The sequence below is a fragment of the Lissotriton helveticus genome, chromosome 5_1 (assembly GCF_964261635.1).
Source record: "Lissotriton helveticus chromosome 5_1, aLisHel1.1, whole genome shotgun sequence".
NCBI classification, from domain to species: Eukaryota; Metazoa; Chordata; class Amphibia; order Caudata; family Salamandridae; genus Lissotriton; species Lissotriton helveticus.
This window is the reverse complement of record NC_136065.1, coordinates 1477021752-1477038742: the sequence shown is the minus strand read 5'-3', so window position 1 is coordinate 1477038742 and position 16991 is coordinate 1477021752.

The following is a 16991-nucleotide window of genomic DNA, read 5'->3' as shown; positions in this document are numbered from 1 at the left end:
TCGCGTACCAGCGAGCGAACTAGGAAGCGAACTAAGAGAAATAGAGGTTGGCACAGTTCCAAATATTGTACCAATTTTTTAATAACGGGGAGGTAGTTCTGAAAAGAACTTTTTTTTTTATTTTTCTGAACATTTTTTTACTGTTTTTGAATTTTTCGGAACAGTTTTATATTTTTTTGGGTTTTTCTTGGAGGGGGCAATGAAAACGATTCATTGTAAAGGGCTCAACAGGAGCAACAAAACAAAAAAAAGAAGTATTTATTATTTTGGGCGTTTCGGACAAACTTGCATATGATAGTCAATAGCTCTGTTGATCAGAGTGATGCTTCTTTCTCCGTAGGAAATGAATCCATCGCAAAATACGCAGGTGTGTTTTACTTCACCAAATCTCATTTGTATATTTGGCACCATCTCCCTGCCCTCTGGTCCCGTTACTTCCGGTACAACAGATCTTCTGGCCATAATAGGGAGATTATCTAGGTCGTTCCGAAACTGTGCAGCACTGTAGTTGTTAGGATGCCACCTAGTCATATGGCGATGCATTGTGTAGTTTCAGAAACTGTATTTTTTGTCGGTCCCTCTGGACAGTCTATCTTGACATATAAGGCAAGTTACGTATCTTGCATTTACTTTTTTCTGACCTTTGGGAATTTTAAAAAATTGCCAAATGAAGTTTTCTTTCCGGTGAGACGTCTTGGGCTGCTCAGGCAAAAACTGCCTCTCTTCGTGCTCGTCCTCCTGTTCCTCTTCTTCTTCTTCTTGTTGAATTACAACTTGAGCAGGTGGTCCACTCTTCCTTGGATGTGGTGGAGGTGGTGGGGAAGCACCAGCTGAAGCTACTAAAGAAGCCATTGCTCAGTGATCACAAAGGGTCTTTCTCTCACAATGATGAAAGTCAGAGTGAGGAAAGAAGGAGGGATTTTCATCATTTGGGAAAAACAAGAGTTCTCAACCAATCAAAAGTGTTCATTTTAGATTATATGACCTAGTCTTACATCATTAGGAAACCAAAAGTGAAATGAACCAATGAAAAGTGTTATTACCAAGTCACATGACTTGCTGTGTTTACGTTAAGCGCTTTGCAGGGCCTCCCGGTTTGCTTCCAGAAACCTGCGCTTTGCGACTCGCTTCGCGTACCAGTTCGCTAACGTAGCACGTCATATGACGTATCACGCGACAACGTGAAACGTCATGCGGACGGGAGGCGTCACGATGTTGTTTTCTAACGCGGCACTTGCGGTAAAGAAACGTTTACCGGCTCGCGGTCTATTTCGCGGCATCAAGGTCAGCTAACGGGAAGCTTCCCGATTCGCGAAGCGGGAACGAAGAAAAAAAAATATTTAAAAAAAAAATTATTCATAAACATATAAAATATATTTTTGGATTTAAAGAAGAATACATTTTACAGCTACAGATATTAGCTGTTAAAAAACCAATGAAATTCACAGAAAAAACCATAGGTTATAGACCATATATAGTTAGGAATTAGCATTTACAAAACCTTGAAAATTCACTGAAAAAACCATAGGTTATAGACCATATATAGTTAGGAATTAGCATTTAGAAAACCTTATTTTACTCACACAAAACCATTGAAATTCCATATATAGTTAGTTGCACTAACTATATATCGCGCACCCGCAATCCACTGCTGATGATGTCACATATTACATCATTCATGACATGGTCAGTGACATCACTGATGACATCACTGATGACATCTCAAATGACATCACTGATGACAACATCCAGTGACTGTATGTTTCTGTAAAGTTAAAATATGTCTTAGATATTGAAGAATGAGTGGATGTATAAGTGTCTGGATGAAGGATTTAGTAGGTGCGTGACTGACTGTATGAGTGAGTGATTAAATGTGTCTCACTGAATGCATGGGTTAGTGACTAAACTGTCTTAATTTGTGCATCATTATGTCTGTTGTGATGTAAACTGCTGCATGTGTTGATCATTAGCTATACGAGAGGCTATATGTGTTATTAATTGGTTGCCCAAGTATTTCTATGGGAGATTGAGTTTGTGTGGGGGTGGCTGGGAGGTGTGTGACTCTGTGCATAGATGTGTGAGCAGTTGATTCACTAGGTGTATGAGTTCAAGAGTGCATGTGGAAAAAGCTACATGGGCGGTTGACTGTGTGCATGAGTGTATTGATGAGTGAATGGATATCTCAATGCTACATGTCATAGTAAGTACATATGTAAAACACAGTACATGTGAGAGTTGGCATATATAAATAACTGTGCATGAGAGCCACTGAATGTGTGAGTGGCTGTATGGATCATTGTGAACTTGTATCAGGGATTGTATAAGAGAGTAAATATGTGTTAGTATATGTTTGAATAAGTAAGGTGTGTATAACTGTATAGTTGAGGAAATGGAGGTGAGATTGTTTCTTTGCATGACTGACTAGGTGTGTGAGTAACTCCATGGATGAGTGACAGTGTGTGAGTGTCTGTATACACTGAGTGTATCTAAGGTTATATTAGAGTCTGAAGAGGTTTATCGTATTAGCACAAGAATGATGTCAAATGAGATGTCATCAGTGATGTCATCAGTGATGTCATCAGTGATGTCACTGACCATGTCATGAATGATGTAATATGTGACATCATCAGCAGTGGATTGCGGGTGCGCGATATATAGTTAGTGCAACTAACTATATATGGAATATATATATATATATATTCACTGAAAAAACCATAGGTTATAGACCATATATAGTTAGGAATTAGCATTTACAAAACCTTGAAAATTCACTGAAAAAACCATAGGTTATAGACCATATATAGTTAGGAATTAGCATTTAAAAAACCTTATTTTACTCACACAAAACCATTGAAATTCCATATATAGTTAGTTGCACTAACTATATATCGCGCACCCGCAATCCACTGCTGATGATGTCACATATTACATCATTCATGACATGGTCAGTGACATCACTGATGACATCACTGATGACATCTCAAATGACATCACTGATGACATCACTGATGACATCTCAAATGACATCACTGATGACAACATCCAGTGATTATGTGTTTCTGTAAAGTTTAAATATGTTTTACATATTGAAGAATGAGTGGATGTATAAGTGTCTGAATGAAGGTTTTAGTAGGTGCGTGATTGACTGTATGAGTGAGTGATTAAATGCGTCTTACTAAATGCACGGGTTAGTGACTAAACTGTCTGAAAGTGTGCATCAGCATGTCTGTTGTTGTGCAAGCTGCTGCATGTGTTGATCAGTAGCTATATAAGTAGCTATATGGGTTATTGATTGGTTGCACAAGTATTTGTATGGGAGACTGAGTGTGTGTATGGCTGGCTGGGAGGTGTGTGACTCTGTGCAGATCAATGTGTACTTGTATCAGTGATTCTATAAGAGAGTAAGTATGTGTTAGTATATGTTTTAAAATGTAAGGTACTCTATGTTTAACTGTATAGATTAGAAAATGGAACTGTGATTGATTCTTTACAGGACTGACTAGGTGTGTGAGTAACTCCATGGATGAGTGGCAGAGTGTGAGTGTCTGTATAGGTGTATGAGTGCATATGATAGTGTTGTAAAGATGAGTGATTGTATGTATGAATGATTGTATGGGTGAATGAGTGAATGTGTGTGTAGACGTAGGAATCAGTGAGTGCGTATGTAGTAACTAGTATTGGTGTGTCAATGGTTTCAAAAATTATACTCTGTATTTAACACTGGGTGTAACAGAGGTTATATTAAAGTGTGAGGAGATGCATTGTATTGTCACATTAATGATATCATCATTGATGTGACCATTGATGTCAAATGAGATATCATCAGTGATGTCATTTGAGATGTCATCAGTGATGTCATCAGTGATGTCACTGACCATGTCATGAATGATGTAATATGTGACATCATCAGCAGTGGATTGCGGGTGCGCGATATATAGTTAGTGCAACTAACTATATATGGAATTTCAATGGTTTTGTGTGAGTAAAATAAGGTTTTTTAAATGCTAATTCCTAACTATATATGGTCTATAACCTATGGTTTTTTCAGTGAATTTTCAAGGTTTTGTAAATGCTAATTCCTAACTATATATGGTCTATAACCTATGGTTTTTTCAGTGAATTTCAATGGTTTTTTAATAGCAAATATCATAAGCTGTCGAATGTCAAGTACGTGGTAAGTAAAAACATTTTCGTGTTTATGCACACTGATCTGCTTTGAATGCTACCCCCCACCCCTCATTTCTATTAGGAGTACTCTCTCTTTGCAGATAGTGAAGGGTAGTTAACGCAGCCCTTTGCCCCCTTTGTAATCCGTCGTGCCTGCTTCTCTCTCCATTTGATTGATTGTTCTCTTTGGTTCATTCTCTATTTACAAACAAGCACAGAGTCAAAATACTCTGTTTAGTCTTTGCAGATAGCGAAAAACCGTGTAAAAAAACAAAAGGAATCGAGCAAAATCAGTAGGCCACTAATGGGATCTCTTTTTGACCTCGCTAAAATAGAAACATTAGGAACAACCTGTTGAAAATAGCAATGCGTATGTACATAAGCGGCGTTCATTTGTGTTCACAGTACCCCTTGTTGATTGTTTGAATCGAGCATTGAATTGTTCGAAGTTGGTTCTCTTAAGGATCTTCTCTGCCTGCAAACGAGGAAGAATAGGAATATTCTCTCTCCCTTTGCAGATAGTGAAGGGTAGGTAACGCAAGCCTTTAACACGTCGTACCTATTTCATTCCTCATTGATTGATTGATTGATGCACCTGTTTCACCCGGACCATTTACTAGACATACGTCATCTGGCCCGACCAGAGAGCACCCCTAGTGAAAAAGACATATGCAATAATAACGAAGTGATCACTGTATCCTGTTAACAGAAACTTTAGCATGAAACAACCTGGAAAGAAAAGAATAGGAAATCGAAAATCAGTAGGCCACTGATGAACATGAACTTTTATTAAACAACGAACAAAGAAACGATAACATAACGTAATGATAAAACCTATTAATGTCCTAGAAACAAGAAAACGTTAGAAATATGCCAGTGGTGAGAGACCAGAAAAACAGTAAGAGAAACCAAATCACCCCTCGCTGTCCCACCGCCTGCCACGCCCAAAAAATCGATAGACTAGGGAAAATGCAAGTCAGTAGAACATCCGCCCCCACTCTGGAAACTTCCAAGGTGGGGCAGGGTTCCGGCTACGCCCAGCCGGGAGCAGCCCATATAAAGCAGGTCCTGCTGCCACGCCTCGGCCAGGAGATCCTAACGTAGGGTGTAGCCGGAGGAGAGGCCGAGACCAGCGGGACCCGGCCAGGGGATTGCCTTTACAACGCTGAACAGTTGCAGGGGGGGGGGAATGTCTCCTCGACCCTCCCCTCTCTCTCCCAGTCCGGCCGCGGTGGCCCTTGAGAGTTGCAGGTAGTCCCGCCACATGCTCTTCCGGTCCGGCCACCAACGGTCGGGGGGCCGAGGCCGACGGGATCCGGCTGCAGCCAATAAACCAAGAAACCCGTTAATGGGGCCAGAGCCAGGGGCGTCCGGCCGACATCTACCGGAAGCCCGGCCCGAAGACGGACGGGACACTTCTTCTTTCTTGAAAAATGGCTGCGACAACACTGGGGGGGGGATGTCTTGCACATGCCTCCGACCCCCCCCCCCTCGTCCTCATCGCCTGGTCCGGCCATAACAAATCTCAAGCGAGACGCCGTGGGATGCACTGGCAGGGAGAGACGGTGCGAACAGGCCTCTCCCGCCTCCCCAGGTGGAGGCTTCCCAGCTGCACCCTCAGCGCTCCAGGCGCCCGGAAAAGGGTTCTTCCACTGTGGCTATGCTGCAACGTCTCGCCCGGCAGGGTGGAGCCCGTCCGCTCATTTGACCCCGCGATCGCCAGTAGCTACCGAACTCTCAAAATGGCGGTCGACCTGGCAAGAGCGGGCCCAGCATAAAGAAATGGCCCGGTCACTGGTTGACTCCACCACCGTAGTCCTCCACGACCTTGAAGATTCTAGAGGAGCCGCGGGAGTCTCCGACCCCCGATGGGGAATGACTGCCATGATCACCCGTGGAGTGACGAAACTGTATCCGCGGGACGTCGGCGCCAGCCTCACTTTGAATTACTAGAATCCTGCAGACCTCACTTCCGGTGAAAGCACAGTGTGACCCGGTAGGAAAAATTGTTGCACCCCCTCCCCTTTTTGACTGATAGTTCAAACCACCGATCCTTTCCTTTGCCCTTTTAACGGAACTTTGGACTGCCTCCCCCTCTTTTACATTTTCTAGAGAAAACAAAACATTAACCACTACAATAGCATAGCAGTTGACACCAGAACTGTTTTCAAATTGAAAACCAACAACATCTTCAACAGAATCCTTTTTGTTTCTGCTGTGACCCTGCTACAGCACAGCCATTGTCCCCAGCAGTAATTCTGCAATGCCGCTAAGAATAGCTGTGGTGCCTACTGGACTCACTCACCCCCGCGGCGCCCCACGCCGTTATTTGCTGGGCGGCAACTTGCTAGACATCACTTTCGTGCCATCTAGATTTCAGCGCGTTCTGCTGCCTTGGAACTATTCGCACAACAGACCGCTACTGACAAGAATATTTCATTATTGGTGCTGTCAATTTCAATAAATCTATTGGATAATTCAAAAGAAATTGCCACGGTCTCTTCGTTGTTTAAATGTTTTTACTGTTTTTGTTTTCTTGTATATATTTATATGTTATTAAAGTTTTATATTCCTACTACTTTGTTGGAGTGCTATATATTTTTAATGTGACACATAATTGTAAAAACTTTGATGTACAAAGAGTCATTCCTGGAATCTTCCGCTTCAGGCTCTGTCCCCTCCCCAATCACAATACAGGATAGTTTTCAGATAGTAGGAACACGTGTGGTGTGACGGATCTCATCGGGTGTGGGCCTTGATCTACTATAACTCCTTTGAAGAGGGGTGATTCTTTACAGCTGGGGCCATAAACTACATCTGCAGGGCTAGCTGATAGCCTGGACAATCGGACACAGAGGAAGAGGAGTGTCAGAGGGTGCGGTAGTGAATAGGGCGAAAGGGAGGTGTCGGGCGGGCACAGTGTGATTCTCAGGGAAGAGCAGCGCAGATGGGGGGAGGTTTATTGCCCATGCATAAGACAGAGAGCGGGGGTGACCAGTGCCTGGGGAAGATGCTTGCGAGGGTGAGGAGCCATGCTACGAATCGACAGCGTGCAGAGAGTGGGTCTGGTCAAGACATCTAAAATGGCTGCCGTGCACGACAAAAGTGTGGCATTTCAAAAAAGGCAAGATGGCGCAGACAATGTTTTTCAACACTTCCTCATTTCCTTCGAATCGAACGTTAACAGACGTTGGGGCATATTACCAAAGTTAAGCGATATTTATCGCTAACGATGCTTACCAACGAATTTTTTACCGCTAAGCATCATCAGAAATTACCGAAGATAAACCTTGCTATTATCAAGGTTTATCACAAATGCGATAATAAACGGCCGCAATGCATGAATATCGCTAAAAACTCAGCGATATTCATACATTACCGAGCTAATGCTCTTAGCCATGTTATCCACCTCCCATTGGATAACATGGCTAAGAACTGCTCAGGGCAGGTGTTACTTTTTGGAGATATTCGCGCTTAGCGCGAATATCTCCAAAAGTTGGTAATAGGAGATAGATATCTTGCATGTTGTAATGCAAGTTATTGTGGTATATGGAACTCATACCATAATCTCTCAGGAAAGCAGAAACTGATCCTTTTGGGACCGCCTAAAAAGGCCTAGGGGGTGAGGAGTACTCTACTTTGCCCCCTTTTCACGTTCCGAACTATTTTATTTTACTCTCTTCTGTAATTACACAAAATACCAGCGATAAGATGCATCGGAGACACACACTGAGAGAAAGGAGGCCGGAGATGAAGAAGACATGTCAAATACACATTGGAGATAATATAGTGGCAGAAGGGAAGTAAATATGAGTAAACTTACCATGTAACATAAAAATGTTGCACTCTATACTATAAGTCTCATTTTATACTACAATCACTTCGCTACAACCTCATAAATTAAAAATAAAAATAAATAATGTCTCAAACAATTTTTGATTTCTAAATATAAATTTATTCTTCAGAATTTTCTAAATTTGAAACAACTAGTAACATGTCCTCATCAGTAATTTCCTCTTCAATCATCTCATCTGGAATCTCCTCATTAAAAGTCTGCAATGATGATTCTTGTAACTCTATGGTCTCCAAACACTCGATAAATTCGCCATCAAGAGATTGATCAAAAAAATCATTCAAGTCATCTCCTCCTTCTGACAATATTTCATTATTGGTGCTGTCCATTTCAATCAATGTAGTGGAATCATTCAAGTCATCTCCTCGTGACAATATTTCATTATTGGTGCTCTCAATTTCAATCAATGTAGTGGAATCATTCAAGTCATCTCCTCCTTGTGACAATATTTCATTATTGGTGCTGTCCATTTCAATCAATCTAATGGAATCATACAAGCCATCTCCTCCTTGTGACAATATTTCATTATTGGTGCTCTCAATTTCAATCAATGTAGTGGAATCATTCAAGTCATCTCCTTGTGACAATATTTCATTCTTGGTGCTGTCCATTTCAATCAATCTAATGGAATCATACAAGTCATGTCCTCCTTGTGACAATATTTCATTATTGGTGCTCTCAATTTCAATCAATGTAGTGGACAATTCAAAAGAAATTGCCACGGTCTCTTCATTGTGAGCCATTTTATTTTGAAATTGCTTGCTGTAAATTGCAGAAAAAAATAATCACTTTCATTTATCGTTTTTAGTAATACATAATATAAAACTAACTTTATCAAGTATTTAGTATAACAGAAGGACTGCAAATAAATAACAGAAAACATTTTTCAAATTATCTTCAAGTGTACAACATAGTTCCCCTTACAAATTAACAACTCACCTTTTCAAAAGTAGGAAAAGTGTTAGTACTGTGTAAATCAAACACCAGAAATTCACCACCAAAAATTCCTCACAAATGTACCTCAGACAGTAGTATCACAAAATGGCTGTGGTTTCCTCTCATTTGACATATATACATAACCAATTAACTTTCATCACACACAAATACAAAACCAAAGTAACATTTTAATTGGTTCTAAATTTCAACACTTTCAAATGTGTTTTCCCCATGCAATTTTCCATAGGACATTTACATACGTCTACAGCCTGAATGGCTGAACGGAATTACACCAAACTTGACAAAATGGTACATCAAACCTAAGAGGTCAGGAAGGATCTACTATGCCCCCTTATGGTCATTTCCCCCTTCGCTTTGGCCTCCTCTTGTCTCTCAATCCTACCGAGAGACAAGATGGCGGCCGCTACGGACTGTTTGGAATGTTCACAGACGCCGGAGAACCAATCAGCTTCGCGAAGCTCCGTAACGCGAAAAGTACGCGAAGCGGAGCGCTGTTACAGATATATATCTTTTTTTGAACGTTAATTTCTCAAAATCCACTGGAGCACATATATTGAGACCTAGCAAAGGCACATCGGGCTACCAGTCCCTAATATTTTGCAAAGTTTCGTGCAAATCCATTCAGCCGTTCGATTATTATTATTTTATTTTTTTTTTGCCCCGCGGAGCCCTTTTAAAACCTCCACATCAAACGTAGGGGGTCAGCGAGGATCTACTATTCCCCCTTATGGTCATTTGCCCCTTCGCTTTGGCCTCCTCTTGTCTCTCGATCCTACCGAGAGACAAGATGGCGGCCGCTACGGACTGTTTGGAATGTTGACAGACGCCGGAGAACCAATCAGCTTCGCTTCACAAAGCTCCGTTGCGCGAAAAGTACGCGTCCTGGAGCGCTGCCCGGTCCGCTGTTACAGATATATATCTTTTTTTAAACGTTAATTTCTCAAAATCCACTGTAGCACATATATTGAGACCTACAAAAGGCACATCGGGCTACCAGTCCCTACAGTTTTGCCAAGTTTCGTGCAAATCCATTCAGCCGTTCGGGCTAAAAGTGAGGCCAACCGCCCTATGGAAAACTCAATGTTAAAAACACGTTTTGGGACCCCCCTTTTTTCTCAGCCCCCCCTTGACGAACCCCCCCCAAATTTTCAAGGGCTGCTCAGAAACAAAATGTTCCATTTTCCTGAAAGTTTCAGCCAATTCCGTCCACAAACGCCAAAGTTATTAGACATAGAATTTTCAAAAAACCCATAGAGAAAAAATCCTAACTATATATACCTACTGGCGACCGCCAGTAGGTAATATATATATATATATATATATATATAAAAACCATATTTACATTTTATAGAAACCCATAGTCACTGGATGATGTCATCAGTGATGTCATTTGAGATGTCATCAGTGATGTCACTGACCATGTCATGAGTGATGTAATATGCAACGTCATCAGCAGTGTATTGCGGGGGCGCGAGTTATAGTTAGCTCAACTAACTATAACAGGGGAATTTCTATCATTTTGTTTGAGTGAAATGTCCAACTAACTATAACGTCCCTGAAACCTATGGTTTTTTCAGTGACTAAATATGTATATGTATGTTAAGCAAAAGAAGAGACAGGGTATTCATGGGGTTGGCTGACACTATCATCCAAAATATCTTGATGCTTCAATATCTAAGCCCCTCATCACAGCTGCAGCACTAGGGATTAATCCATAGGCATCAGCTGTTGAACTGACATCCATGAATAGAAATTCTTCAAAACCTCTAGATCAACAGGGAAAACACACCCGGGGTGTTTCTGGCATTCAGAATATTTCCTTCCAAATGATGTCCACCAACTGCTGGCAAACTGAAGGTAGGTTCTTCCGTGAAGGTGAGGGTGGAATTCCTCATCATATGTTAAGCAAAAGAAGACACAGAGCACTCACAGGGTATGTAAAAGGTTTAATCTCAGCAGACAAATTTTGGCATAATGACTTTTTCCATGTAGGTCATCAAAGTGAAGTCGGCACTCATTATTCAGTTTAAACATCAAGGGAATCACCCCCATTGGTAGGAGAAGTATCCAATATGCAGTGACTGTAGCAGTCTCTCAGATTTTGCATTCAGTTGGCCGCTATGCTAGCATGGCAATGTTGAATATATCCACTGATTGTGGACCCTGTAATTTCATGTCATGTTTGATATTCAGTACAATGCCCATTATGCTTTTGTTTTCCTCTAATGGGCATACAGGAACAAAGTCTAATAAGTCACGCGACTGTATTTATTCAAAATATCATCCAATATATTATGTCGCTTCACTATCAAAGCCCATCATCACAGCTGCTGTGCTGGGTGTTAATCTGCAGGCTTCAGCTAATTAACGGACATCCATGAGTATATATTGAATCTTCAGGGTCCCTGGGGTCTAAGTAGCCCACCAGGTACCTCCAGTAAGTGCCACAAAGCTGCGTTGCAGAGTGGTGTTCCAGGCCATGCCCCTTTTTATATCTGTCTGCAACGCAGCTCTTTGGCGCTTACTGGAGGTACTTGGAAGGCTAGTTGGACCCCAGGGACCCTCAGGATTCAAGGGGACTTAATCCCCTTGAGCCCCCACACATGTTTTTTCTTTTTTTAATAAAAAAACTCGGGATGGCGGTCCCCGGGGCAGGGGGGGCTGTGTGCCCTCCGCAAATAAAACAATAAAAGCCCCGGGGGTTGCAGTCCCCAGGGCTTGGGGGGCCTTGGAGGCCCCCGCCCATTCAAAAAGAAGCCCCAGGGGGTGGCTGTCTTCAGGGCTCGGGGGGCTACATGCCCTCCGCAACTAATAATCAAGCCCCAGGGAGGTGCCGGTCCCCGGGGCAGTGTTGGGGGATTGGGTCCCCACCACACTTTTTTTCTCTGCCCCTGGCCCACCCAGGGGCTAAATAATAACGAAGTGCGGGACCCCGCACTTTCTTTGTTTTAATTTTGCAGCAAGATCTGTGTTTAGGAACCCCTGTGATTAGCATAACCTCCTCTGTAAGCCCCTAGTACATAATAGGGCAGGGGGATTAAAATGACCTCCAAGTCAGAGGAGCAGAAATATGCTACTTTAACCAGTAGTCGCGTTTGCAGAGTGGTGGAGAAAGGAGGCTGGGCCTCCAGCCAGCGCTCAGGAAATACGCTGCTTAGGACTTACAGGAAGTTCCAGGAGGGCTTCTTGGCCCCCAAAGTCCCTCAGGAGTAAAGTGGACTTTGTCTCCCAATCAGTACTGTGCCAAGAGGTGCATTTGCAGAATGGTGGAGAAAGGGGGGCGTGGCCTCCAAAGACCTCTTGTATGGGAATTATTGGAGGTAAAAGGAGAGGTAGTTGGCCCCAAAGGACAACCTTGGGGGCCAACTCCCCCTCCTATTACCTCCAATAAGTCCCACACAGGAGCATTGCTAAGTTCTCATAGCAGGCCACGCCCCTTACCCCACCATTCTGGAAATGTACTCCCTGGTGCGCTCTTGCATGGGGATTGCATGGGGATTAAAGTCCACTTCACTGCAGGGGGTCCTTAGGGGCCAACAAGCCAACCTGCTACCTCCACTAAGCCCCACACAGTGTGATTGCTGAGAGGTGGACACAGACCATGCCCCCTTTGTCCGCCACTCTGCAAAGACACCGCCTGGTGCACCTCTGCTCGGGGGATGAAGTCCACTTTAGTCCTGAGGTCCTCAGGACACAAGAGGACCTCATCGCCCCACCAGTAGAGCTCCAAGAGGTAGGTTTGCAGAGTGGTATAAAAAGGGGCTTGGCCTCGGACCACCTCTCAACAATGCCACTGTGTGTGGCTTCCTGGACGTACCTGGTCGGCTAGTTGGCCCCCAGGAACCCTCAGGATTCAAGGGGACTTAATCCCCCAACTTAGAACATGCCAAGGGGTGTGTTTGCAGAGTGGTGCAGTGAGGGGGCGGCTCGGCCTCCCTTCCCTGGGCCACTATTGGCCCCAGGGACCACATCCCCCAGGGCCTGTCCTTCTTTTGATAAAAAGATTGTTTTATTTTTCCCTGGAGGCAGCCAGTGTGGCCTACCTCCTCAGGGGCACTTCTGGCCCTGGGTACCCAAGCCCCTGCACATTATGGATGAGTGGGTGTTAAGTGAGCAGGCCTACGGGGTCAGGGTGTTTCTACCCTACCCCTTTTCTTATTTTTTATCCTTATTTTAAATGATTTCTTGTGACTTGATTTTACATAGTCACAAAATGGCTAACAACACATTTTGGTTTGGAGTGTTGGCAGCCAATCAGAATGAATCTTGTGCTCAGGAGGGTTTGCAAATCCTCCTCGCTGAACAGATATTTATATTTTTATTTTTTTACTTTCTCAGCAACTACTGGACAGATTTATACCATTTAAAGAAAAGCACGCTTTCTGAACCAAGAACTACCTACCAAATTTGGTGGCATTCCATTCAGCACTTCAGGCTGTAGTTTTGTGTAAAGTTCCAATGGAAATTAACATGGGAAAAATTCATTTTAGGACCCCCCTTTTATCTTGGCTCCCACTTAAAGAATCACCTGAAACTTTAATGAAAGGAGCTGACCTGAAAGAACCATTTGTTTTGAAAATTTCGTGAACGGCGCCAAAGATATTGTCAAAAGAAAAAACTCTTTTTGAATAGAAACAAGGTCCTAACTATAACTACCTACTGGCAACTGCCAGTAGGCAAAAAAAATAAAAATAAAAAATAAATAAAAAATGTATATATATATTACCTACTGGCGGTCGCCAGTAGGTATATATAGTTAGGATTTTTTCTCTATGGGTTTTTTGAAAATTCTATGTCTAATAACTTTGGCGTTTGTGGACGGAATTGGCTGAAATTTTCAGGAAAATGGCACATTTTGTTTCTGAGCAGCCCCTGAAAATTTTGGGGGGGTTCGTCAAGGGAGGGCCGAGAAAAAAGGGGGGTCCCAAAACGCGTTTTTGCCATGCAATTTTCCATAGGGCGGTTGGCCTCACTTTTAGCTCGAACGGCTGAATGGATTTCCACGAAACTTGGCAAAATTGAAGATATTGTTTGCCCGATGTGCCTTTGCTAGGTCTCAAGATATGTGGTCCTGTGAATTTTGAGTAAATTAGGTTTAAAAAAAGATATATATCTAGAGCCGCGCCCGGTACGCGTACCGGGGAGCGCTTCGGGCGCGCCACGCAACTTGCGCACGGCAAGCTGATTGGTTCTCGGGTGTCTGTAAACATTCGAAACAGTCCGCAGCGTCCGCCATCTTGTGTCTCGGTAGGATTGAGACACAAGAGGTGGCAAAAATCAAAGGGGGGAAATGAGCAAAAGGGGGCAGGGTACACCCCCCTGACCCCCTAGTTTTGATGTGGGGGCCATAAAAGGCTCCCGCGGGTAAAAAAATAAATAAATGAAAAATTCGATTTTCGCGGGGGGGGGAGCGCCCGGTACGCGCATCGGGGAGCTTTCTGGGGAGCGTACCAGGAGATAAAAAATGACAGACTTTTTTTAAAAAAAAAAAGCATTTTTTTATAAATTGGAGGTAGTTTTTTTTGATTTTGTTGTTTTATATATATATTTTTTTGTTTTTGTTGTTTTATATTTTTTTAGACTTTTTTAAACAATTTTATATATTTTTTGGATTTTTGTCAAGGGAAAAACAAAAACAGGGATTCCAAAACTGCTCAACAGGAGCAAAAAAATGTGAAAATTTAGGGACTGGCAGAGCAGCGGTGTTGCTGTTTCTTTAGGGCAATGTGTTCAACACTCTGCTCCCCATAGCAGAGCAGTTCGTCACACTCCGTGCAGAGAAATTTGATGCCTGCAAACACCGGCTGAATGTTAGGGACCATTCTTCCACGGGGTGGTCCCGAAGGTGTTGCTCCACCAGTGGAGGTGCTGCCGCCATCTGTGGGTACATTCCGTGCCAGCTCTCTGACACTCTCCCTGGCAAAGTTGTTAGGGTGTCTTCTTTTCACATGCCTGATTAAATTAGCATTTCCAAAACTATATTTTTTCAGAGGATTGCCTCTGGATAAACTACTCCCACATATTTTGCAGGTTACTTTGGGAGCGTTGACTTTTTTTTGTCCTTCAGGGATGTCATAAAATTTCCAGATGAAATGGGTTTTTTTCTTCTGCTGAGGAGGGTCCTCATCTAAAAATCCCTCTGAATCACTGCTGGATGACTCTCTAGCAGCCATTGCTGTAGATCAGAAAAGTAGGAGATAAACACAGTACACAGAACAGCTCTTGGTCTCTCCAAGTACAAAGCAATAGTGAGAGAAATGGGTGGGTTTCACACAATTTGAAAAAAAAAAAGTTCTGAACCAATGAAAAGTGTTATTTTAAAGTCACATGGTTTGACGCGCTTACGCTACGCGCCCCGGGGCGCGTCCCGGGACGTGTATCGTAAGCGCATCGGGGCGCTTACGTTGCGCGATCGTATGCGCTTCCGGGTGCGCTTACGCGGTGCGTCATAAGACGCATCTCGCGGCTACGCGATACGTGTCTTATGACGCAAGGCGTGGCGGCTACGCGATACGTCACGATGTTGTTTTCGTTCGCGGCAATAACGCTCTCGGTACGCTCATCAGTACGCGCCCCGGGGCGCGCCGCAAGATTGCGCTTACCCGTGCGTTCACCTGTCCGCGCCCCGGGAGCGCACCAAAAAGAATTAAAAAAAAAAATGACAGAACTATAAAATATAAAATTCGATTTAAAATGTATTATTTTTATAAAGATTTGCTATTAAAAAACCTATGAAATTCACTGAAAAAACCATAGGTTATAGACCATATATAGTTAGGAATTAGCATTTACAAAACCATGAAAATTCACTGAAAAAACCATAGGTTATAGACCATATATAGTTAGGAATTAGCATTTAAAAAACCTTATTTTACTCACACAAAACCATTGAAATTCCATATATAGTTAGTTGCACTAACTATATATCGCGCACCCGCAATCCACTGCTGATGATGTCACATATTACATCATTCATGACATGGTCAGTGACATCACTGATGACATCACTGATGACATCTCAAATGACATCACTGATGACATCACTGATGACATCATTCATGTGATGATACGATGAACCTCTTCAGACTCTAATATAACCTTAGATACACTCAGTGTAAACAGACACTCACAGACTGTCACTCATCCATGGAGTTACTCACACACCTAGTCAGTCTTGCAAAGAATCAATCACACCTCCATTTCTTCAACTATATAGTTATACACACCTTACTTATTGAAACATATAATAACACATATTTACTCTGTTATACAATCCCTGATACAAGTTCACAATAATCCATACAGCCACTCACACATTCACTGGCTCTTATGCACAGTTATTTATATATGTCAACTATCACATGTACTGTGTTTTACATATGTACTTACTTTGACATGTAGCACTGAGATATCCATTCACTCACCAATACACTCATGCACACAGTCAACCGCCCATACAGCTGTTTCCACATGCACTTTTGAACCCATACATCTAGTGAATCAACTGCTCACACATCTATGCACAGAGTCATACACCTCCCAGACACCCACACACACACTCAGTCTCCCATACAAATACTTGGCCAACTAATCAATAACCCATATAGTTAGTCATATAGCTAATGATCAACACATGCATCAGATTACAAAACAACAGACACAATGATGCACAATTTAAAACAGTTTAGTCACTAACCCATGCACTCAGTGAGACACATTTAATCACTCACTTATACAGTCAGTCATGCACCTACTAAATCCTTCATCCAGACACTTATACATCCACTCATTCTTCAATATGTAAGACATATTTTAACTTTACAGAAACATACAGTCACTGGATGTTGTCATCAGTGATGTCATCAGTGATGTCATTTGAGATGTCATCAGTGATGTCATCAGTGATGTCACTGACCATGTCATGAATGATGTAATATGTGACATCATCAGCAGTGGATTGCGGGTGCGCGATATATAGTTAGTGCAACTAACTATATATGGAATTTCAATGGTT